Genomic DNA, 26,594 nt, shown 5'->3' with positions numbered 1-26,594 from the left:
GGACCAGCATTGCCTGGCGCATCCATATGCGGCACTTAAGTGCTACATCTTCTATTTCATCAACTGCAACTAAGGGCTTAGTACAGAAACATGAATGTCCACTCAAGCACTCATGAGATGTCTGTGAAACATACAAATGCAGCACAAAGGAAACACCCTCAGCCATGGTCAGAAAAATGGACTTTATTCCCATCCATCAGGTGGTGCCACAAAAATCAAAACAAAATGTTGCTCCAACGTTGACAAATATAAATTCCCTAATCTAGGGCCAACACAAAATCACCAGTGACCAACCCATGGAGTGCCTAACATGCCTTATGCTTACGTTTGCGGGTGCTACGTCTAGGTGCTGCCCCATCGCTTGGAGTAGCTTGTGGGACAGCCTGCTGACTCTGCTGTCCTGTTGGCCTCGATGACCTTGGTGGCCGTCCTCTGGCCCGTGGAGCCTGTGATGGCCCTGCTTGGGAGGGAGTGGCCAGTTCCAGAACTGGCACCTCCCCAGTTGTCGCAGCCTCAACAGATGCAACGGTCACTGGCAGAGGGGTGGAGGAGCTGCTGCCCTCATCTGGAGCGCCCTGAGAGGAGCTCGCAGCGACGACAGGCAGCTGCTGCGCTGAGGTGAGGTCACATTGGACCTCCCTGCTCACCGCAGATGGATGGGCACTGAGCTGGGGCACTTGGTGTCCAGAACATCTCCCACATTGCCAATAACCAACTGTGGCCATTAGCGCTGTGAGGGCTTGCAGATCAGAGCATAACCCAATCAGAAGCTGATCAATCCGTTGGAAACCCCTCTCCATGAGAGTCGCCAATCTCTCCATGGAGGAAGCCTGACGCTCTGACATGAGGTTTATGCCTTCACTGACACTCTGCCTGGGTTCCTCCACCACAGAGACCAAGTGAAGCACACTCTCATGCAACCCTGCCAGATGCTCCCACGCACCCTGCCGCTTGTCCTGCAGATGCTGCATTGATGACAACTCCAGAGGCACATCATCACTGCCGGACTCAGCATATGCCTGGTCCCCTGGAGTCCTCCGGCTGCTGGAGCCATTGGCACTCTCTGTCCATGTCATCTCCTCCAGCGATTGTGAAGTGCCCTCTCCACTGTGCCCCGGGATACTAGCCAATGTTACATTCCCCACCGATGTGGAAGTCGCTGCGCTGGTGCCTGGCTCACTGAAATGATGTGATGCTAGTGCCAATTGACGCCCCTTGGGGTGGTAGGGGGACTCTGGACATCCTCCTGGTGGCCATGCGGTGGTGATGCTGAAATTAACAACAAGGACAGTGCATCAGTTAGCGTTCAGTCGGTAACACAATTCATCCCTTTCCCCCCAGGCTCATAAGTCGCTCAACCTTCAAGAACCTAAGGAGACGAACATTGGTGGGGTGGTAAATAGTCAAGAGGAGGCCCAAACTTACACGCGCATACAGACAGGCTGGTCAGATGGCCTAAGGAATGCCACATGGAATGTTATGTGGATAAGTGTGAGGTTATGCACTTGGGCAAGACAAACAAGGTAGGGGAATGTAGGAGAAATGGTAGGACCTTGGAAAATAAGGATGATTACAGGGACCTTGCTGGGCAGACCCATTAAGGTAGCAGAACAGGAACAAGGTTTAACGAGGTAAATACCGGACTTGCCTTTATTAACCGAGGAATAGAATGTAGGAAAAGGGAGGTCATGTTGCAAGTGCAGAAAATGCTGTCGAGGCCACAGCTACGCTTCTGTGTTCAGTTGTGACCTGCACTTCATGGGAGGGATGGCATTGGAGTGGGGAGAGTACAGAGGTTTCTGACCTGGATGCATGCTGGCCTGGAGAGTTGGAGTTATGAGGAAACATTGCAAACACTTGCGACATTTGCAGTGGAGCACAGGAGATTGACAGGTCACATTATTGACCTTCATACCGTTAGGAGGAGCATAGGCCGGGCGGTCAGGAGGCAACATTTCCCCTTGGCGCAGGGATGACTAACATGGTGGCATTTATTTAAGTTGAGTGCCATGAGGCTGACAGATGAGGTGCTGAGGACCTTTTGGACAGAGTAATGTGGGACGCACTGGCTGAAAGAGTGGTGGAGGTACAAAGCCTCCTAAGATGCAATAAGTATTTGGATGTGCAGCAGCGATGCCATGAGATGTTAGGCCATGGGGATAGTGGTCACAAATGGGATAAGGCGACTTTGGAAGGTGCTAGAGACACGCATCCTCAAGAGACCAAGGGACCTTTACGTATGACCCACATGTCTGACTGTATCAGTCTGTGAATGAGCAGTGTTGCTGCGTTAAAGATTACAGCAATCATTAGTGCTTTGGATGGTGGGGAGACAGAGTGGATGGGACTGTGGGCCTCAGATACCTGGCCGCTGCACCCCAGCCTCACCGATACCTAATGACATGGCCGCTTGGCTCCTTTCCAGCTCCATGGCCTGTTCTTCGAATCGGGTGAGTATGTGCAGCATGGCCTGGCCACCACCAGTGCGCGAACGCTCATGGATGTTGTGCGCAGTTTTCGTCTGCAGAACAGAGATCACCATTTATTGGGGCTGATCACTCATGTACTCTGCACGCCGCACCCCAACCACAGTAGCCAATCTGAGGCTTCCAGCGGCTCCTGTCCGCACTACTGGTGATCGGTCACCAAAAAATAGTACGGCTGCTCCCAACCCCCTCCCCTAACAGACACCTTGGACACATTCGGCATCCATCACTTTGAATAACACACGGGTCTTAGCGCCCATGGCAAGGAGGCACAACTAGGTGCTGCGCCAAGGCCAGCTGATGGCTCTTGACTACGACACCTTGAAGCTCCCCTTCCACCATCTCATCACCGTCAACATGACATGTGTTGGAGTTCTGAGTATGTGTCTAGCTGCCTCCCCTGCAGGTTGCCCCCAGAATACTCAAGTGTGACAAACACATGCTGCGGGGAGAACCCATCTTCTCATCAACCACTAAGGCTGATGTAAGCATGGTCACTATCTGTTTGCCCACCCAGCATGCGCCAAATGCCCAACGCAGTAACAACACTAAGACGTGGTGTGGGGGGGTCTCAAAAGCTAAGGCTACCTGCTGGGTCAAATGGCCAAGGCGGACATGGTACTCACCCTTCCAGAGCGCAGCAAATCATTGAAGCACTTGAGACACTGTGTCCATGTGCGCCGCACAGCATCCCTGGAGCTGACCACCTCTGTCACCTCCTGCCAGGCCCAATTCGTAATGTGGGGGGCCCTCCTACTCCCATCCTGGGGAAACAGGACCTCTCGCCTTGCTGTCACCTCCTCAAGAAGGGCAGCAAGGCAGTCATCAGAGAAGCAAGGGGCACATTGGCCCCCCGCTGGCTTACCCTGCAGCCTGCCCTCCTCCTCTGGTCTGACCTCCACCGGACCCCCTGCACCTGGAGCTGGCCATGATGATCAGCTTAAAGGAGGCTGCCTGGCCTTTCTTTATACAGACTGCCGGTTCCCTATTGGGAGTGTGAAATGCGCTGAGCGGGCCTTAATTAGCCAGCCCGCGCAAAATGGCAGTGCAGCCCACGATTGGTTCAGCTCCGCCTGCCCGCCGAATAGAAAATTCAGCCCATTTATACCATCACTGAATCTCCCACTATCAACATCCTGGGAGTTACCATTGACCAGAAACTTAACTGGACTAGCCATATAAATACTGTGGCTATAAGAGCAGGTCAGAGGCTGGAAGAGCAGGTCTGTGGCGAGTAACTCACCTCCTGACTCCCCAAAGCCTGTTCACCATCTGTTCACCACAAGTCAGGAGTTTGATGGAATACTGTCCACTTGCCTGGATGAGTCCAGCTCCAAAAAACACTCAAGAAGCTTGACACCATCCAGCACAAAGCAGCCCACTTGATTGGCACCCCTTCCACAAACATTCGCTCCTTTCAGCACCAATGCACAGTGGCAGCAGTGTGTACCATTTACAAGTTGCACTGCAGAATCTCACCAAGGCTCCTTAGGCCCATGACCACTACCATCTAGAAGGACAAGGGCAGCAGATACATGGGAACACCACCACTTGGAAGTTCCCCTCCAAGCCACTCACCATCCTGACTTGGAAATATATCGCTGTTCCTTCACTGTAGCTGGGTCAAAATCCTGGGACTATCTCCCTAACAGTACTGTGGGTGTACCTACACCACATGGACTGCAGCAGTTCAAGAAGGCAGCTCACCATCACCTTCTGAAGGGCAATTAGGGATGGACAATAAATGGCCTAGTCAGCAGCGCCCACATCCCTTAAAAGTGAATAAAAAGGAAATATTATGAAACCTGCATGATTGTATAACCTGTTCACTGATAATTCAGCAGTGTCCTTGTAGCTTTTCATCCAATCTGATGAATACTTGACCAGAAATTGGGTGATGCATAGTAGAGTCAGTCTCATTTGCATAATGTATTGACGGTCCTAACATAAAACACTGTAATTGGGAGCTTAACTGTTGATGAGCAGGAATCTGTCACTGCTGCAGTGCTTAAATGCAGGCAGCAGCTTCAGGAAACAAGCATTATTATCGAAAAAGGTTGGCAAGGAGTGCAGAGAAAAGTGCATTGCTCTGAACAAGCTTGTTGAAATTCTCTTGTGGTAAGTCACTCAGAGAAGGAGACATGGAAACTCTACTCAGCAACGGGAACGGCAGGTTTCCAAAGAAAACAGGCCAGAGAGCATGTCAGGAGATGATGACTGGTGTCACTGCCATGCCCACCATTCCTCACAGGCGACAGTGCTGAATCAAGTTTAATAACCTTAACAGGCTAACCATGGAAGCGGAATGTGCAATTGCCTTCTGCTAATTCAGAGTGTACTCAATTGGGACCATTACCTTAAATGCTTGAAAAATTAAGTGCATCAAAAGACATTCGCAATGAGCAAAGAGAACTAAGGTCCTGTTCATTTGTCTATGCCGATAGTTCACAAAACACACTCTAACTCATGGCAAGCATCAATTCACACTTAGAGATTTGAGACAGTGTGTCACAGGATGAAATACAGAGCATGGATTGTTGATGGTGGCAGAGGAGGAGCTGGAGAGCCTGATAGTGTTCTTTAAGATTATGAAAGATTTTGATTGGGTAGACTTAGAAAAGATGAATCCACTTGTGGGTGAAACCAGAATTAGGAGCCATAAATGTAAGATAGTTGCTAATAATTCTAACAGGAAATTCAAGAGCAATTTATACCCAGAGAGTGGTAAGAATGTTGAACTTGTTACCACAAGGAGTAGTTGAGGTGAATAGCACAGGTGTAGTTAAGGGGTATTTGAAAAAGCACAAAGGGATATGTTGATAGGGTTACTTGAAGAAGGTGGGTGAAGGCTTGTGTGAAACATAAACACTGGCATTGATCTGTTGGGCCAAACGGCCTGCTTTTATGCTTTAAATGCCTTCTAACACCTTGTGAATTAATACTTCCACTAATGTCTTAGCAAGAGGAATAAGCCATTAACATTAAGCTTCTCAAACCTCTTCTGCCTTCTGTGCCCTATATCTATTAATGACCTAGAATTGGTTGTATAGGGTGACAATTTCAAAATTTGTGGATGACAAAAAAGTTTGTAAATTGTGAGCAGAATAGTGATAAACTTCAGGATGACATGAGGATATAGATAGGTTTGTAAATAGGTGGACAAGTGGCAGATGAAATTTAATGCAGTGAAATGTGAAATAGCTCATTTTGGTAGGAAGAATGAGGAGAGGCAATATGAAATAAAGGGTAGAATTCTATAGGGGGTGCAGGAAGCCAGGGAGTTGGGGCTGTATATGCACAAATCATTGATTATGGCAGGGCAGGTTGAGAAAGCAGTTAATAAAGCATGTGAGATCCTCGCTTTTATAAATAGGGACGCAGAGTAGAAAAGCAAGGATGTTATGATAAGCCTCAATAAAACACTGGTTTGCCCTCAGCTGGAGTATTGTATCCAGTTCTGAATACCATGCTTTAGGAAGGGTGTGAAGGTATTAGATAGGGTGCAGAAAAGATTCACAAGAATGGTTCCAGGGATGAGGAACAGCTGCAGCTGTTCTCCTTGAGCAGAGAAGATTAAGAGGAAAATTGATAGAAGTGTTCAAAATCATGCAGGGTCTGGGCAAAATAAATACAGGGAAATTGTTCCCCTTGGCAGAAGGGTCAATAACTAGTAGAAACAGATTTAAGGTGATTCACAAAAGAAGAAATGGTGGCATGAGGAAAAACCCTTTGACACAGTGAGTAGTTAGGATCTGGAATGCACAGCCTGATTGTGTGATGGAGGCAGGTTCAATCTTGGCTTTCAAAAGAGAATTGGATAATTATCTGAAGAGAAAAGGTTTGCAAGGCTTGAGAAAAGTGCTGGGAAGTGGGACCAACTGAATTGTTCTTGCAGAGAGCTGGCAAAGACACAATGGGCCAAATAGCCTCTAGCTGTGTTCTAACCATTCTATGATTTTTCTTTTATTCATTCAGAGGATGTGGGCTTCACTGGCTGGGCCAGCATATATTGCCCATCCCTAGGTGCCTTTGAGATTCTATGATTCAGTGAGATCACGGCTGATCTCCATCCACCTGCCTTGGCTCTATATCCTTTTATACTCTTTTGTAGCCAAAATCAATTGATTTCAGATTTAAAATTACTAATTGAGCTAGCGTGTACCAATTTTTGTGGGAGACAGTTCCCACTTCTATCACCCTTTGATGAAGTGTTTCTGAGCATCTCTCCTGATTGTTTGGCTCTAACTTTAAGGTAATTTCTCCTTGTCCTAGACACCACCCACCACCCCACCACCACCCCCACCCCAAACAGTGTGAAAAAAATCTCTATTCGCCGTATCAATTCCTAATACCCAAAAGACCTGGGTGTCCTTGTACACCAATCACTGAAAACAAGCATGCAGGTGCAGGAAGCAGTTAAGAAGGCAAATGGTATGTTGGCCTTGATTGCAAGAGGTCTTGAGTACAGGAGCAAGGATATCTAATTGCAGTTGTACAGGAGTAATGTGTGCAGTTTTGATCTCCTTACCTAAGAAAGGATATGCTTCCCATAGAGGGAGTACAGCGAAGGTTCACCAGACTGATTCCTAGGATGGCAGAATTATCGTAAGAGGCAAGATTGGGTTGGCTCGGCCTGTGTTCACTGGAATTTAGAAGAATCAGAGGGGGCCTGATTGAAACATATAGAACTCTGTCAGGGCTGGACAGACTGGATGCAGGGATGGTGTTTCCTCTGGCTGGGGGTCTAGAACAAGGGGAACACAGTCTCAGGACATTTAAGGGGATATTTCAGAATATTCAGAATAAGCACATTCCTACTTATAAAGAAAAATTCTAAGGGGAAGACCCATCATCTGTGGTTAACTAAAGAAGTTAAGGAAAGCATCAAACTTAAGATAAAAGCATACAACTCCGCAAAGTTGAGTGGCAAGACAGATAATTGGTCAGAATATAAAGATTGGCAGAGAATAACTAAAAGATTAATCAGGAGAAAGAAATTAGAGTATGAGAAGAAGCTAGCTAGAAATATAAAAACAATTAGCAAGAGTTTCTACAGGTACTTAAAAAGGAAAAGAGTAAGTAAAGTGAGTGTTGGTCCTCTAGAAAGTGAGAATGGGGAGTTAATAGTAGATAATAAGGATGTGGTGGAAGAAATTAACAAATATTTTGCTTCTGTGTTCACTATAGAGAATACAAAAAAGCATTCCAGTAATAGCTGTAAATCAGAAGGTGAATGAGAGAAAGGAACTTGGTGAAATTGAAATCACTAGGGAAACAGTACTGAGCAAATTGATGGAGCTACAGGCTGGCAAGTCTCCAGGTCCCGATGGACTAAATCCTCGGGTCTTAAAAGAGGTGGCTAATGAGGTAGTTGATGCGCTGGAGTTAATTTTCCAAAATTCATTAGATTCTGGAAAGGTTCCATCAAATTGGAAAATAGCAAATATAAGCCCTCTATTCAAGAAGGGAAGGAGACAGAAAACAGGAAACTAAAGGCCAGTTAGCTTGACGTCTGTCGTGGGAAGTTATTAGAATTAATCATTAAGGAGGTTATAGCTGGGCACTTAGAAGAGCTCAAGGCAATCGGGAAGAGTCAGCATGGTTTTGGTGAAAGGAAAATCATGTTTAATCAATTTACTGGAATTTTTTGAGGGAGTAACATGTGCAGTGGATAAAGAGGAGCCTGTAGACATATTGTACTTAGATTTCCAAAAGGCATTTGATAAGGTGCCACATCAAAGATTATTACAGAAAATAAAAGCGCATGGTGTAGGGTAACATATTAGCATGGATAGAAGATTGGCTGGCTGGCAGAAAGCAGAGAGTATGCATAAATGGGTCTTTTTTTCTGATTGGCAGGATGTAATGAGTAGAGCCCCACAGGGGTCTGTACTGGAGCCTCAACTTTTTACGATTTACATCAATGACTTACATGAGGGGAGTGAAGACATGGTAGCTAAATTTGCAGATGGCACAAAGATAGTTCGGAAAGTATGTTGTGAAGAGGACATGAGGAGGTTGCAGATGGACATAGATAGGTTGAGTGAGTGGGCAAAGATCTGGCAAATGGAGTTTAATGTGGGAAAATGTGAAGCTGTTCACTTTGGCAGGAAGAACAAAAAAGCAGAGTATTACTTAAATGGAGAATGGCTGCATAATTCTGAGGTGCAGAGGGATCTAAGTGTTCTAGTACATGAGTCACAAAAGGTTAGTATGCAGGTAAAGCAAGTAACTAAGAAGGTTAATGGAATGCTACCCTTTATTAAGAGCGGGATTGAACATAAAAGAAAGGATGTTATGTTTCAGTTATACAGGGCATTGGTGAGACCGCACCTCAAATACTGTGTACAGTTTCAGTCTCCTTATGTAAGGAAGGATGTAAATGCATTGGAAGTGGTTCAAAGAAGATTTACTAGATTGATACCTGGAATGAGTGGGTTGTCTTATGAGGAAAGGTTGGACAGACTGGGCTTGTTTCCACGGAGCTTAGAAGAATGAGGGGTGATTTGATTGAAGTATGCAAGAACCTGAATGGTGTTGACAAGGTGGACGTTGAAAGGATGTTTCCTCTTGTGGGTGAGTCCAGAACTAGGGGGCACTGTTTTAAAATTAGGGGTGACCCTTTTAGGACAGAGATGAGGAGAATTTTTTTCTCTCAGAGGGTTTTGCGACTTTGGAATTCTCTGCCTCAGAAGGTGGTGGAGGCGGGGTCATTGAATATTTTTAAGGCAGAGGTAGATGGATTCTTGTTAGGCAAGGGGATCAAAGGTTATCGGGGTTAGATAGGATTGTGGAAATTGAAACACAATAAGATCATCCGTGATCTTATTGAATGGAGGAGCAGGCTCGAGGGGCTGAATAGTCTACTCCTGTTCCTATTTCTTATGCTCTTATGTTCTTAGGATACAGGGTAGGCCATTTGCGACTGAGATGAAGAGAAACTTGTTCACTCAGAGAGTGGTGAACCTATGGAATTCTCTACCACATAAGGCTGTGGAGGCCAAGTATATAGATAGATTTCTAGACTCTAACGGCACCAAGGGGTATGCAGAGAGAGCGGGAGTATCATCAATGATCGTACTGAGTGCCGGAGAAGGCTCAAAGGACTGAATGACCTACTCCTGCTCCTATTTTCTATGGCCAGAATTTTTCAATCGTCGGGCAGGCAAATGCCCGGCCTGAACGAGCGTAAAATGACGCGCGATGATGTCGGGTGAGGGTCCCGATGTCGTCGTGCACTCGTACGATATTTCAGTTGGCAGGCGCACGCAGGAGCCGGCAGCGTGCCCGCCGACAATTAACAGGCCTATTAAGGCCATTAAAGTAACAATTAAATATAATTTTTCGCTGCCCATTCAGCCTTACGGTTGGTGAGCAGCTGAAAATGCCAAGCGGCCTGAGCACTTTTTAGGAAAGCTCATCCACAGGTGGGATGAGGTTTCCAACAGCAAATAAAAATAAAATAAAAATTTTAACTTTTCATCAATAACATGTGACAGAGTCACATGAGGCGACATAGTCTTATAACTTTTTAAATTCTTTCTTTTTTATTTTCATAAATCTTCATGTCCCTGAGGCAGCTCTGTGCCTCAGGGAGCTTTTCCTGCACGCACCTACACGCATGCACAAAGTTCCCCACTCACTCTCCTCCACCCCTCACTCAGGCAGCACTGAGTGCTGAGCGATGGAGTTTCACGCTGGGCAGGCCTTATTTGGCCCACCAGCGTGAAACCGTGGCCGCGGCATAATCGCTGGCGGCAGTCAGCTTCCCGCCCGACCTGTCGAGTCCACCCGACGAGGGCAAAATCCTGCCCTATTTTTCTAAATCCTTGCAAAATTCTAGAATTCTCAATCAAGCCACCTCTTAACCTTTTATATTCCAGAGAATACAAGCCTGGTCCATATCATCTCTCCTCATAACCTGGTAATGTTCTGATGAAGCTGTATTGCACACATCCTGGGACTAACATCTCCTTCAATGTCAGCTATAGCTTGTTTGTTGGCACACTCACTTTTGAGTCAGAAGGTTGTGGGTTCAATCACCATTTCAGGTCTTGAGCATAAAAGTGAAGACTGACACTTCAATGGAATACTGATGGAGTGCTTCACTGTCAGAGGTGATGGGTGGAATGTTCCCAGAATTCCCAGAATGCGGTAGCGGGCGGGTAAAATGGAGTCCTACCCACCGATGAAAATGGCGGGTTTTCATGCCGTATCGTCCCGAACCTGCCTCATAATTTATTCACTCCCGCGAAACGCGCCATTTCCATGGCGAGTGGGCTCTCATTCACCTGTCCACTATTATCCAGCTGTTGCATCGCCTCAGCCACCATCTTTAAAAGGCAGCCGCCAGCAAAACGCTCATCGCCACCAGCTCACCACCGCGGCCCGGGGGACATGGCCAGCAAAGGAAGAAAGACTGCAGCACCCCCACTTCAATGATGGGTCCCTTGAGCGACTGCTGGATGCCGCAGAGGCCTACAGGATGTGTTCTACCCCCGCTCCGGCTGCAGGATGGGTAACAATGTCTCCAACCCGGCTTGGGAGGGGGTGGCTGCGTTGGTCACCGCAAACACCCTGCAGAGGAGGACAGACACCCAAAGCCACAAAAGGATGAATGGTCTCCTCTGTTAAGCCAAGGTAAGTCACTCTTTTCATCACTCTCAACTCACACACTCACAAATCCATCACACACCCACAGGGCCCTCACTCACTGCTAGTGCATGGGACATCACCATTCACTCTTTCACTCACACCGTCATTGTCCTCATCCCGACCATGGGACCACTCACCACCCACACAGGCCAGGCATACCTACCATCTGGCCTGGAAGGTGTTGCGATACACTCTCCCCATCTGTATCTATGCAAGACAAATTGGCTCACATCAGGAGGGAAAGGTTGCAGACAGGTTGAGGGATGCCAGCGATCAAAGTTCTGACAGAATTCGAAAACAGAGCCATCCAGCTGGCTGGCGATGACCAGGACCGGTCCTGTGCTGATGGTGAGGTCGGCACTGCTCTACCAAGTGAGGACCCAGCAGTGCAACATTCATTAGACAACCATGCTGTGAGTGATGTGTCCTGTTTCACAGGCCACTGCCATGTATTAATTCTCTCCCCTTGCTTTCACAGGCACATCAGCCAAGCAGCCGACAGAGTCCATGATCCAGGGCCTCCAACCAAGCTCCAAAGAAACCTCTGAAGATGAATCTGATGGCACCCTCCTTGAACTCGCATCACAGCGCTCACCCACACCCTCCACCAGCGCAGAGACACACACCTCGATGGGACCTAGCTTTAGAGTAGCCTCGGGATCACAATCTGGTGAGCACATCGCACTTTCTGATCCACAACAGATGGAGGCAGGGGCTTCTCAGGTCCCTGGCACTTGGAGGATTGCTGGAGGCCAGAACGTTGCTGAGTCTGAGTCAGATGACGAGCCTCTGGACTCGGCCATGTCACAGTTGCTGGAGCTGCAAAGGCAAGCTCAGGAACATCAGGAAGGGATGTCCGCTGCAATCCTTAGATTGCAAGGCACGATGGAGTAGTCCTTCCATCTTCAGGCTGAGGTGATAGCGCCGGCATTGCAATGCACCGAGGTCAACATTGGCAGGATGGTGGCTGCGATGGAGACCTTGTTCTAGGATGCCAATTCTGCACTGCTGCATGGGCTTAACTCCATTGCTGATGCCATAGTTGGCCTCTAACAGTGTGTACTTGAGAAGGGTGCTGGGCAGCTTGATCTCACTCCAGCAACCTCTTGTGCTCATGGAGTCAGCCAGGGACCCTCGGGAACCCATAGGGAGGAGGATCAGCAGGTGCACACTCTGGGACCATCCACCTAGGTAACTCTGGGAGAGACCGGCCCATCCGACTCCCATCTTCCTGTGACCTCCACAGCTCCAGCTTCACAGGCCGAGGAGGGTGTCACTGCCACACAGCAGGACACCAAAAACAGGCCAGGGTCCACCAATTCCTGGCCCTCCAGAGGACACCTGCCAAAGTCATCACAGACAGGGCGTCGCAGTCTGTAGGCTGCCTCCACCTCTGCTGTGGATGTCCGGGGAGCACCAAGACGTAGCTGCAGGGTTAGGAAAGTTAGGTAAAAGTAGTTACACAGCCTGGCCATGGGTGTTGATCACTTGTACATACTGTTCACTATTGTCAATATACTCCTAAGAATGTCACCCTGCCTATGGCTCCTTGTTCTGATGAGCAGTGTTCTTGTCACTCAGATGTGAAATATTTCTGCACAAGATAAAAGGCAGGTGTCTCAGTCCAGGGCCTCTTCCCTGTGCTCTTTGCAGCCCTTGGACCACAGTAATGGTCCAGCCTCACACTTACTGGAAACATTACTGATGCCTACACCTCGGCGGTGCTGGTCATTGCTGCCAGAATGTAGTGGGATGGCATCACAGAGTTCTCTCATTCTCTCTGTATGTTCTCAGCACCTTTAAGGTGAGGCTGGCCCCCATCACACCAGCACCTGCGATCAGTGATGCTGTGCACCAGCTCCTGAAGGGCTGAGGTGCTGAAGGCAGACACAGCATCAGATGCGTTTAATGTTTCATGGCTGCGTCTCTCAGATGGCAAGCGAGCTGCCCTCAGCCAGATAGGAGTCAGACATTCTCAGAGGCTATGTGAAGATTTATGGAGTGTCCTCGCTGCATGTTGTCATCATCCTCCTGCGATCGAGCGGTTATTAGGGCCTCCACTGCATCTCCATGACAGGAATATTCTCACAGAGGGTATTGGCGCTGCCATAAGCCAGACTGGAGTCAAACGTTAACAACTGCGATGTGAGAATCTATGGGATCACCTCACTGCATGTTGTCATCATGCCCCACAAACCTGGCAGCTATGAAAGGCCTCCCGAGTGTGCCTGTCTCACCTAGTCAGTGTGAGAGCATCATCCCCACATCGTTGCCACCGAGGACCCCCTCACCCTCATCCCCATCGGCGTCCTCCTCATCGGAGGAGACCTCCAGCTCCTCCATCTCCTCCTCAGCCAGCTCCTCTCCCCGTTGCAGTGACAGGTTGGAAAGGGTGCAGCAGATGACAACGATACGTGACACCCTCTGTGGACTGTATTGCAGGGCTCCACCAGACCAGCCCAGGCACTGGAACTGTATCTTCAGCATCCTGATGGTCTGCTCCACCAAGTTGCAGCTGCTGCATGGGCCTGATTATAGCGCCGCTCTGCTGCAGTCTGAGGCTGCCACACGGGTGTCATCAGCCATGGCCTCTGCGGGTAGCCCTTGTCCTCAAGGAGCCAATCCTGCAGCCTCTGTGGACCCTGGGAGACTGCAGGGATCTGCGAGCGACTTAGAATGTAGGCGTCTAGCACACTCCCTGGAAACCGTGCACACGGCTGCAGTGTGCAATTATGGTGGTCGCATACCAGCTGCACGTTCAGTGAGTGGAAGGCCTTGTGGTTGATGAAGCCCGACGAGTATAGCGATGGAGACCTGAGCACCACATGATGCAGTCAATCGCACCCTGCATCTGCGGGAATCCCAATATCAGGGCGAATCCAATGGCCCTTGCATCCTGGCTGTCCCGGTCCCGGGCGAAATGCACAAAGTTGTGTGGCATGGAGAAGATGGCATCCGTGACCTCATGAATGAATTTGTGGGTGGCGGATTGTGAAATTCCACAGAGGTCACCTGTGGAGCTCTGAAAGGAGCCACTGGCATAGAAATTGAGCACCACGGTCACTTTCACAGCCACTGCCAGTGGATGCCCTCCATGTCCCCTTGGCACTAATTTTTTTTTAAATTCATTTACAGGACGTGGGCTTCGCAGGCTGGGCCATCCCTAGTTGCCCTTGAGAAGGTGGTGGTGAGCGGCCTTCTTGAACCGCTGCAGTCCATGTGATGTAGGTACACCCACTGTGCTGTTAGAGAGGGAGTTCCAGGCTTTTGACCCAGCAACAGTGAAGGAACAGCGATATAGTCAGGATGGTGAGTGACTTGGAGGGGAACTTCCAGTTGGCGGTGTTCCCATCGATCTGCTGCCCATGTCCTTCTAGGTGGTTATGGTCGTGGGTTTGGAACGTGCTGTCAAAGGAGCCTTGGTGATTTCCTGCAGTGCATCTTGTAGATGGTATACACTGCTGCTACTGTGCGTTGGTGGTGGAGGGAGTGAATGTTTGTGGATGTGGTACCAATCAAGCGGGCTGCTTTGTCCTGGATGGTGTCAAACTTCTTGAGCGTTATGGGAGTTGCACTCATCCAGGCAAGTGGGTAGTATTCCATCACACTTCTGACTTGTGCCTTGTAGATGGTGGACAGGCTTTGGGGAGTCAGGAGGTGAGTTACTCGTCACACGATTCCTAGCTTCTGACCTGCTCTTCTAGCCACAGTATTATATGGCTAGTCCAGTTCAGTTTCTGGTCAATGGTAACCTCCAGGATGTTGATAGTGGGAGATTCAGTGATGGTAATGCCATTGAACATCAAGGGGCGATGGTTGGATTCTTTCTTGTTGGAGATGGTCATTGCCTGATACTTGTGTGGCGTGAATGTTTCTTGCCATTTGTCAACCAAAGCATGGATATTGTCCAGGTCTTGCTGCATTTGGATATGGAATTCTTCAGTATCTGAGGAGTTGCGAATGGTGCTGAACACTGTGCAATCATCAGTGAACATCCCCACTTCTGACCTTATGATGGAAGGAAGGTCATTGATGAAGCAGCTGAAGATGATTGGGCCGAGGACACTCCTGAGGAACCCCTGCAATGATGTCCTGGAGCTGAGATGACTGACCTCCAACTACCACAACCATCTTCCTTTGTGCTAGGTATGACTCCAACCAGCGGAGAGTTTTCCCCCTGATTCCCATTGACTCCAGTTTTGCTAGGGCTCCTTGATGCCACATTCTGTCAAATGTGGCCTTGATGCCAAGGGCAGTCACTGTCACCTCACCTCGGGAGTGCAGCTCTTTTGTCCATGTTTGAACCAAGGCAGTAATGAGGTCAGGAGCTGAGTGGCCCTGACGGAACTCAAACTGGGCATCAGTGAGCAGGTTATTGCTGAGCAATTGCCGCTTGATAGCACTGTTGATGACCCCTTCCATTACTTTACTGATGACTGGAGAGTTGACTGATGGGGCATTAATTGTCTGGGTTGGATTTCTCCTGCTTTTTGTATGCAGGACATACCTGGGCAATTTTCCTCCTAGCCGGGTAGCTGCCAGTGTTGTAGCTTGGAACAGCTTGGCTAGGGGTGCGGCAAGCTCTGGAGCACAAGTCTTCAATGTTATTGCCGGAATATCGTCAGGCCCCATAGCCTTTGAAGCGTCCAGTGCCTTCAGCTGTTTCTTGATATCACGTGGAGTGAATCAAATGAGCTGAATACTGGCATCTGTGATGCTGGGGTGCTCCACAGGAGGCTAAGATGGATCATCCACTCAGCACTTCTGGCCGAAGATTGTAGCAAATGCTTCAGACTTATCTTTTGCATTGCTGTGTTGGGCTCCTCCATCATTTAGGGTGGGGATATTTGTGGTGCATCCTCCTCCAGTGAGTTGTTTGATTGTCCACCACCATTCACGAATGGATGTAGCAGGAATGCAGAGCTTAGATCTGATCCGTTGGTTGTGGGATCGCTTAGCTTTTGCTGCTTATGCTGTTTGGCATGCAAGTAGTCCTGTGTTATAGTTTCACCAGGTTGACACCACATTTTTAGGTATACCTGATTCTGCTCCTGGCATGCCCTCCTGCATTCTTCATTGAACCAATATTGATCCCCTGGCTTGATGGTAATGGTAGAATGGGGGATATGCCGGGTTATGAGGTTACAGATTGTGTTCGAGGGCTGCTGATTGCTCACGGCGCCTAATGGATGCCCAGTCTTGAGTTGCTAGATCTGTTCGAGATCTGCCACACAACATGATGGAGGGTATCCTCAATGTGAAGGCAGGATTTTGTCTCCACAATGACTGCGTGGTGGTCACTCCTACCGATGCTGTCATGGACAGATGCATCTGTGCCAGGCAGGTTGGCGTCAAGTATGATTCTCCCTCTTGGTTCCCTCACCACCCGCCGCAGACCCTGTCTAGCAGTTATGTAATTTAGGACTCAGCCTGCTAGGTCAGTCGTGCTGCTACCGAGAGACTCTTGGTGATGGACATTGAAGTCCTCCACCCAAAGTACACTCTGTGCTCTTGCCACCCTCAGTGCTTCCTCCACTTTCATGATGTACAACATGGAGGAGAACTGATTCATCAGCTGAGGGAGGGCAGTACATGATAATCAGCGGGGTTTTTCCTTGCCCATGTCTGACCTGATGCCATGGGGTCTGGAGTCGATGTTGAGGACTCCCAGGGCAACTCCCTCCTAACTGTATACCACCATCTCTGCTGGTTCTGTCCTGCTGGTGGGACAGGGCATACCCAAGGATGGTGATGGTGTGTTTGGGACATTATCTGTAAGGTATGATTCTGTGAGGATGACTATGTGTTGCTGTTGCCTGACTAGTCTGTGAGACAGCTCTCCCAAAATAGCCCCCACATGTTAGTAAGGAGGACTTTGCAGGGTCGACTGGGCTGCGATTGTCTTGCCTAGGTCAATGCTGGGCGGTCTGTCTGGTTTCATCCCTTTTTCATAACTTTGTAACAACTGAGTGGCTTGCTAGGCCATTGCTGTGGGTCTGGAGTGACCAGGCCAGACCAGGTAAGGATGACAGATCTCCAGAGGGGTTTTTACAACAATCCACAATGGTTTTATTTCCAGATTTTTAAAGAATTCAAATTCCACCATCTGCCATGGTGGGATTCAAACCCCAGTCCCCAGAGCATTACCCCAGGTCTCTGGATTACTAGTCCAGTGACAATACCATTACGCCATCGCCTCCCCATACGTCCTGCAGTAAGTAAGTGGCAGATGTGAGCAGTGCCTAGACATGCTCAATTGTCTGTGACACTGGTTCTCAGTCATCTGCATGAATGGCAGGCAGCATCTATAGTCAGTGGGTGTCACTAGGCGCCGGTCAGCTACTGCCCGCTCCCGGGCAGCGTTTGAGGGAGCCCCTGCTGCCCCTTCTTCATGAGGTTGCAGTTCCTGCCTTTGCACGGCCAAGTGCTTCAGTCGCTCTCTCCTCCGTCTTCTACAGTCTCTGTAGGCCACCAGGCACACAGCTAGGTCACCAGGATCCATGATCCTGATATGGTCCTCCTGCAGCATGAAAGAGAGAGAGAGACGTGGTTATCATGGCTGTACTTAGCACCTTTCCTGGCCCAGTGTGTCCGCCCCTTAACGCTTCCTGGAGAGTGCTGAGGGGTGCCTCGGATGGCCAGGTGAGTGTGCTGCATGGCTGCCCTGTCAGCTGTGACATGGAGGACGCTGTTCCAAACTGAGATTTCAAGGGGCTGTGAGTGCCTCCAGCAGTGACTGCTACATGACTAGCATTGGCAAGGAGATTGTACAATGTGTGGAGTCCAACTGCTGTGCAGTCCAATAAAGTGGTGGCGGACTTGCGGTCTGTGCCGGGGGTTGGTGGGGTCTGCGGGGAGAGTTGGGTGTGGGTAAGATATGGAGCGTCTAGTGGCCCTTTGGTGCCTCCGCATTGCTTGCATGGGTGGACAGACTAGGAGCCCGGCCCCAATCATATCACAGTGGCTGCGCCTGACCTGTCTCAGTTGCAGAGGTATGGTCAGTTTATACAGGTGTCCCTAATATGTGGCCACTTCCCTTGTTTACCCTGCACCCCCACCTCGATTGCCTGTGCGCGGGATGCAGAGCCAGGCAGCTCTTGACCGCACCCCCCCCACATCGCCACAATGATAACGGTCGCCTTTGAGGTTGGCCAGCACTTGCCCCCCGGACATCGACCCCCCCCCCATCCCCTCAGCAGTTGCCTCTGAGTCTGGCCAGCACTTGCCCCAGCTCTCCTGGTGCCCCTGAGGCCTATAATCAACAGGCGAGCTGTAGAGAACGCTGCTGCTCACTCACCTCAGTTCCCCCAAAGTGAAGGCCGTTAAGTGCAAGTCGCCTGCCTGTGAAACACGTTGGTGGGCTTTCCTGCTGATGTGGACGTATGATTTGGCGGTGTTCCAAGAGCCAAGAGCCTGGCGGGATGGCCTTTTAATTATATGCTAATGTATTACAATTAGCTCCCCACTGACCGAAGGCGGGAAACGTGGCCCGTCGTTGGCAGGCTGAGCGGACGATCGCAGCCTGCCTTCACACCATCGTGAAGCAGGTTGTGCCATATTTTCCACGCACGCCACCTATCAGGCCCGCCACCAGTAGGCTCAGAAAATTCCGCCCGATATCTTTTGGATACAACAATGACCAAGCTTTAAAAGTACTTCATTGGGTGTAAAGCGCTTTGAGACATCGGGTGGTTGTGGAATGTGCTAGTATTTCTTCTTTCTTTCTTCCTAAGGTGTGGTTCCCAGAACTGTACGCAATACTCCAGGTGTGATCTAATTGGGACTTTGTACAACTTCAACTTTATATTGTAGCCCTCTCATTATAATTGCTAAAATCCCATTATCTTTTTGATTATTTGTTGAACCTGAATACAAGATGTTAATCATCTGTTTACATGCACCCTTAAATCTCTTTGGACCCCCAGTGTTCCCATCTTTCACCATTTAGATTATACTCGGATCTATCCTTTCTCAGTCCAAAGTCGACACCCTCATATTTACCTGGGTTAAAATTCATCTGCCACAAGTGCCCCACTCAATTAATCATTAACTTAACATTAAGTTAAACAATTGCATAAAAATGCAAATCTGGATGTCCTGATGCATAAATCATTAAAGACTAGTGTACAGGTACATAAATTAATTAACAAGGCTAACAAAATATGATCATCTGAAGAAGGGTCATAGAGACTCGAAACTCTGTTTCGCTCTCCACAGATGCTGTCAGACCTATTGGGTTTTCCAGTATTTTCTGTTTTTGTTTCAAATTTCCAGCATCCGCAGTATTTTGCTTTTAATAAAATATTGACCTTTATCTCAAAGGGTCAGAATTCAAATGTGTCAAACTTATGCTTCAGTTGTACAGAGACTTGGAACCTCATAAAAGATATGTTGGCCTTGGAGGGGCTTCAGCACAGTTATACCAGAATGACACCAGGGCTGAAAGTGTTTAAAATGATTAAGGGATGCAGTAGGGTAGATACAAAAAAGAACTATTTCCTTTGATGGAAGAATCCAGAGCAGGAGGATATAATCTTAAAATTACAGCTAGACCATTTAGGAGTGAAATTGGGAAACAATGTTTTACACAAAGGCAAGTGGAGATCTGGAACTTGCTCTAAAAGTAGAAATGATGCGCTGACACGCCATGATCGAGTTGAATGGCAGTCCAGTTCGAGGGGTTGAATGGTCTATTGCTCTTTCTATGTTCATAAATTACACTGTAATTACAAATCAACAAGCAATATGAATCTGTTCATATTTGTTGTTACACTATCTCCTTGAGATGTAATTATTCCTTGTTTTCTGAAACACATTGAAATTCTGTCCATAATTAAGGCATATGTACATTTTCATTATTGTTAATTTTTATAAAGATTTGAGTTGTAGTTCTACTGCCACTTTATTGTTGATCAAACTCAATTTTTGGTTGGCATTGAAGCAAATGTGATACTATGGAGCCAGTTCTAGTTTCCAGTGTGCTTTGTCTGCCTTGGGCACAGAGTGCACCAACTGCAATACTCCATTTGCCAGATCTTTTCCCATTCACTTAACCTACCTATGTCACTTTGTAGTCTCCTTACATCCATTTCACAATTTACTTTCCTACCTATCTGTGCGTCATCAGCAGATTTAGCAACCATACCATCTGCCCCTTCATCCAAGTCATTTATATAAATTGTAACAAGTCGAGGCCCAGCACTAATCCATGTTAGTTAGTTTGTTACATTGTGCCAACCAGAAAAATACCCCTTTATAGCTTCTTTCTATATTCTGTTAGCTAGCCAATCTTCTATCCATGCCAATATGTTACCCCCTACCCCATGCGCTTTTATTTTCTGCAATAACTTTTGATGTGGCACCTTATCAAATGCCAGTTCCCCTTAATCCACGGCACATGTGACTCCTTCAAAGCACTCCAATAAATTGGTTAAATATGATTTCCCTTTCACAGAACCATGTTGACGCTGCCTGATTGCCTTAAACTTTTCTAAGTACCCCACTATCACATCTTTAATGGTAGCTTCTAACATTTTCCCTATGACAGATGTTAAGCTAACTGGCCTGTAGTTTCCTGCTTTCTGTCTCCCTCCCTTTTTGAATAAAGGAGCTACATTTGCTATTTTCCAATTGAATAGAACCTTTCCCAAATCTAGTGAATTTTGGAAAATTAAAACCAATGCATCAATGCATCAACTATGTCACTTCTTTCAAGACACTAGGATGAAGTCCATCAGGTCCCGGGGATTTGTCAGCTTGCAGCCCCAACAATTTGCTCAATACCACTTCCATGATGACTGTAATTTTTCTGAGTTCCTCCCTCCCTTCAATTTCCTGATTTACAGCTATTTCTGGGATGTTAATGTACAAGAGTACTGTTTCCATCTCCCTCACACTATTTGCAACAAATTAGATAACAAACCAAATTTAAGAGTGAATATCTTCTTTTAAACAGTAAACACCCACATTAACCAGCTTGTTAAAAATAATGCACAGGGTAATTTCTGTCCTATGGTAATTGAAAAGTAGTAATACACTAAGCTATCCAATGCAAAGTTTTTTTTAACATTACCTGAAATAGACATTCTGACCATAAGAAGTGAATCATGTGACTTCCATTAATGTGTGTGGCTGAAAAAAGAAAAACTTGCATTTATATGTGCCTTTCGCAACCTTGGCACCCCAAAGCACTTTATTTTTGCAGTGCAATTGTAATGTAGGAAACACAGCAACTTATTTGCTCACTGTGAGGTCCTACAAGCAGCAATTCAACAAAGGTGAGAGAAAGACAATCGGGGAAGATCAGTTAGCCTAACATCTGTTGTTGGGAAATTGCTAGGGTCTATAATTAAGAATAGGGTGCCTGAACACTGAAAGTTTTCAGCTGATCGAGAGAATTGCATGGGTTTGTAACTGGTAGGTCATGCCTGCCAAACCTGGTCAAATTTTTGAAGAGGTGACTGAAGCAGTGGACAGGGGAATGTCTATGCATGTTATTTAAATAAATTTCCAGATAAAGCCCCTTATAAAAAAAAACTGCTAGTTAAAGTAGAAGCTTGTGGAATTGTAGGCAAATTATTGACCTGTTAGGAGATAGACTGAGAGGAAGGAGACAAAGTAGAAATTATGGGCAGGCACTCTAGTTGGCAGGATGTGACCAGCAGTGTTCCGCAAAGATCTAGTTTAAGGCCTCAACTATTCACTTTATTCATTAACAACTTAGATGATGGGAAAGAAAGCCACGTATCCAAATTTGCTGATGACACAAAGATAGGTAGCATTGTAAGCAGTATGGATGCAAGCTTAAAATTTCAGAAAGGTATTGATAGATTAAGTAGATGAGAAAAATTGCAGCAAATGGATTTCAATGTAGGCAAAGGTGAAGTCATCCACTTCGACACACAGATCATTTAAATGTCATCAATAGTTACAGAAAATAATCAAAAAGGCTAGTAGAATGCTGGCCATTATATCTAAAGGAATTGAATACAAAGGATTATAAGTCATACTTCAGCTCTACAAAGCCCTGGTTTGACCACACTTGGAGTACTATGAGCAGTTCTGGGCACCACTCCTTAGGAAGGGTAGGTTGACCTTGGAGGGAGTGCAGCGTGGATGAACTAGAATGATACCTAGACTCTAAGCGAAGCAATGGGGAGAGACTAAACAAATTAAGGTTGTATTTCCTGGAATTTAGGAGGCCAAGAGATGGCTTGATCAAAGTTTTCAAGAATATTAAAGGGAACAAATAGGATATAGAGATAAACTATTTTCACTAATTGGGGAGTCTAGGACTAGGGGCCATAGTGAAAAAATTAGAGCCACACCTGTTAAGAGTGAAATAAGAAACATTTCTTCACACAAAGGTGGTAGAAGCTTGGAAATTTCTTCTGCAAAGGGCAATTAATGCTAAATCAACAGCTAATTTTTAAATTGTGATTGATAGGTTTTTGTTAGCCAAAAGGATTAAGGGATATGGGGGAAAGGCAGATATATGGAGTTAAGTTGCAGATCAGTCAGAATCGCACTGAATGGCAGAGCAGGCTGACTATTGATCTTTTGATCCTATGAGGCAATGACTAAAATATCAGGTGATGTTAGCTAAGGGATAAATGTTGGTCAGGAAATCAGGGAGAGCTCCTCTTTTCTGAAATAGTGCCATAAGGCTTATCATGCCCACATCAATGGGACCTCAGTTTAACATATCATCCAGAATATTCATCGAGTTAGGATGACTCATGAGCCCTTTAAAAATAGCAGGCAAGCCCTAATTCCAGGGACTGATTTTCAGCAGTGCCTTTAAAGGGTGTGGGCTGGTTCCTGTCAAAAGCCTGAATCTGGCATTCTTGACTTAGCTGGCTCCATTGTGGGCATAGGCATGTCCTACTCCTCCAAAATTTTTATGTAGTTGGGCCAGGTTTTTAAAAGAGTCATTTTCATGACCCCACTGAAATGTCATGCACCCTAGTCTGTATGAGGGGATCTTTTAAAAGATAAGTTCAAAAGGTCCTCCATTTCAAGCTCTACCCTTCCACCCACCCCCTATGGCCCCTCATATGCCCTATGCCAAGTATGACACTTCCATACCCATTGACCCGCTATACACTACAGAGAACCAATGAACCCTATAGTGACAGTAGGATGTGTTTAAAAAGAGCTTTGAAAAGTAATGAATTAATAGCTTTCTACTATGTTGAAAAAAAGTAATTTCATGGCAAGCTAATAAAAGTGTCAATCATCGAGGCCCTTTAAAGTATTTATGACAAAAACACAAGCCCTTGAAACCACTTAACCTTGTGTAAATAAACATTGTGAAATTGACAGCAGAGATCAGGGACTCTGAGCCGTCAATCAAGCAATGTTTTCTCCGGGGCATAGGTATTTCAACAAGCTTAATGATTGCCTGGGCTCCCAGCCAAGCATACATAATGATGCTATTGCATAAAGGTTTTGCAATGAATACTTTCCAGACCATGGCACAACTTACAAATTTAAGAAGGATTGAACAATTGGGGCTAGAGCCTCTGCTATTTCATCAACCTGATCTTTCAGACCTTTAGTGCGCTGAGCTACTTGGGGGTGTCCAATTCGGTGTCAATTCGGTTAATGGTTCAATGATAACAAAGCTTGAGGCCCAATATTATTTGTGCATGGGGCTTATCCATTCAGGGTGTGATCGTTCCCTGTGATCCTGCATGCTAGCCTTTGGGCACATTTCAATTTCTCAGCCAACTTCTGATTTCAATGTTGCGATTTCAGCACTGGTGAGGCATCCATCAGGCTCAGGTAGGAGCCTCACTGAAATATTCTAACTGGGGTCCTATGATGTCAGTAGGATTCCAACCATATTTTAACTGGGGCCTCAATGAGGAAGCTGCGACAGCTTTCCTTCAGGTGTCTACTGAAGCAAAGAAAGAACATGCATTTACATAGTGTGTTTTGCAACCTCAGGGTGTCCCAAAGCCGTTTGCCAATTAAATACATTTGAGGTGTAGCCATTGCTGTAATGTAGGAAATGCAACAGCAAATTTGCATGCAGCAAGATTTCACAACCAACAACGTGATAATAATGAAAAACATGGGTAGGATATAACCTTATCTCTCCTTGATCCTTTGAATATACAGTTGGGAAAAACTAAAATTAGCACTGCATGTTCTCTTAACAACTGGCTATCATACCACAAAAGGTTGAATACCTCGTAGCAGTAAATCTTACAACTCAGTTGTCTGTATGTCAGGCTATTGCTTGACTAGTCTGTGAGACAGCTTTCCCAATTTGGCACTAGCCCCCAGATGTTAGTAAAGAGGACTTTGCAGGGTCAACAGGGCTGAGTTTGCCGTTGCCATTTCTGATGCCTGGTCGATGCTGAATGGTCCATCTGGTTCCAATTCTTTTTGGCTTTCTAATAGTTTGATACAACTGAGTGTAGTTAAGAGTCAACCACATTGCTGTGGGTCTGTAGTCACTTGTAAGCCAGACCAGTTAAAGATTTCATTCCCTAAAGGGCATTAGTGAATCAGATGGGTTTTTACAACAATGATTTCATGGTCATCATTAGACTTTTGATTCCAGATATTTATTAAATTCAAATTTCACCTCCTGCCATGGTGCGATTCAAACCCTGGTCCCCAGAGCATTACCCTGGGTCTCTGGATTACTAGTCTAGTGAAAATACCACTTCACCATCACCTCCTCATAGGGTTATGGAATACAAGTTTGTTTTTATAACAGACTGAACAGTTGAGGGGATTATAGATCTTTGAACAGAATTCATGAATGAGAGTTTTTCTTCAGTATCAAGTATGTATGATTGAGAGCCCTATTAGGTTATTAGAAGTTTACTTTTTTACATTTCTACATGGCTCCTGATGTCTGACCATAGTGGATGCTGGACGAGGGGCTATGGATGTGGCACGGAATATTATTTGTGATGGAGGTGTCATGGGCGGTGTGGAGGGGCATAAGGGTGTGAGGAGAAATGGGAGGTGTGTGGGTGGTGGATCAGTTGGCTTGAAGGCATGGGGAGTCAGCGAGGGTGAAGGGGTGTGATGGGTGAGGGCTAGAATGCCTAACAGCTTCAAAAACAACTGATATAAAGTCCAAGAGACATGGGGAAGGCCTTCTAGCCAGCCTGCCTGGGCACCTGCCTGGCCCCATGACCACCTATGATCTGCTATTATGGTCAGTGGGCTGGACTCTGTCCTGCCCCAGTCTCTCTGGAGTGAAAACCGGGTTAATGGAGCTCTTTAAACCAAACTGAGCTTACCGAGTCTGGAAATTTCCCGACTCGATTTACCTGCCTCAGCAGAGAAAATCTAACCCTAAGTGTAGCCTAACCAAGGTTAGACATAAATTTAATATAACTGCTTTGCTTTTCCATTCTATCCCTTTAGAAATGAACTGCAGTACCTAGTTTGCTTTTTTAATGGCTTTATTAAACTGTGTCATGATTTTTAGTGATTTATCTATACCCTTAAATACCCTTTGCTCCTCTTCCCTATTTAGCCTTAAATTTTAAGGGATATGTTGTATTCTTGTTTTCCCCACCAATATGCACAACTCACATTTATCTACATTGAAATTAGTTTGCCAATTACGCAAACATTTGCATTTGTCAGAATTTGTCACAATCTTCCTCAATATTGACTATACCTTCCAGTTTGTGCCATCTGCAAGTTTTAAAATTGTATTTCTGATTCCCAAGTTCAGATCATTTATGTGAATGCTGAAGACAGTGGTTCCAGCACCGATCATTGTACACCACTTCCTATATTTTGCCAATCTAAAACTTATTGTTGTTAGCTTGATATCTGTTCTGCTATTTGTCTCCTAACTCCACATGCTCTGACCTTAGTAATGAATGTAACATGTGGTAACTTAATGAAGGGGTATTGAAAATCCATGTATGTTACATGTACAACATTGCCCTTGTCTACTCTTTCAACTACTTCTTGAAAAAATTCTGTAAAGTTCGCCAAGGCCTTCCCTCCTGAAATTTGTGCTGATTGTTCTTTACTATAGTTTTAATTTGTACATGCTTTCCTGTACTTAATGCTTGCATTCCTCATACAGTACAGGTATGGGGATTTCCTCTGGAGAAATTGGAAGTGCAGCAGAGGTTCCAGAGAAACCAGTCAACAAAAACTGACAAGAACCTATTGGCCTTCACTGGTTAGGAGAATTGGAAAGGGAAGCAGCAGAAATTCAGGAAATTAAAACAGAAAATGCTGGAGAACTCAACAGGTCAGGCAGCACCTGTAGAGAGAGAAAAACAGAGTTTATGGCTGGAAATTTATAGCAACTTTGGGGACAGGGTGGGAGGGGAGGCATGGGAAGATATTGTGCGGACACCTTCCCACTGCCATGCTTTTTTACCAGTGGTGGGAAAAGTAGCCAATAGCTCACTCATCCAGAGTTCAATTCAGCCACTTAATTGGCCAGTTAAGGACCTC

Source organism: Cetorhinus maximus, chromosome 1, assembly GCF_964194155.1.
Source record: "Cetorhinus maximus chromosome 1, sCetMax3.hap1.1, whole genome shotgun sequence".
Taxonomy (NCBI): Eukaryota; Metazoa; Chordata; class Chondrichthyes; order Lamniformes; family Cetorhinidae; genus Cetorhinus; species Cetorhinus maximus.
The sequence above is the reverse complement of the archived record's forward strand: the minus strand, read 5'-3'. Positions refer to the sequence as shown.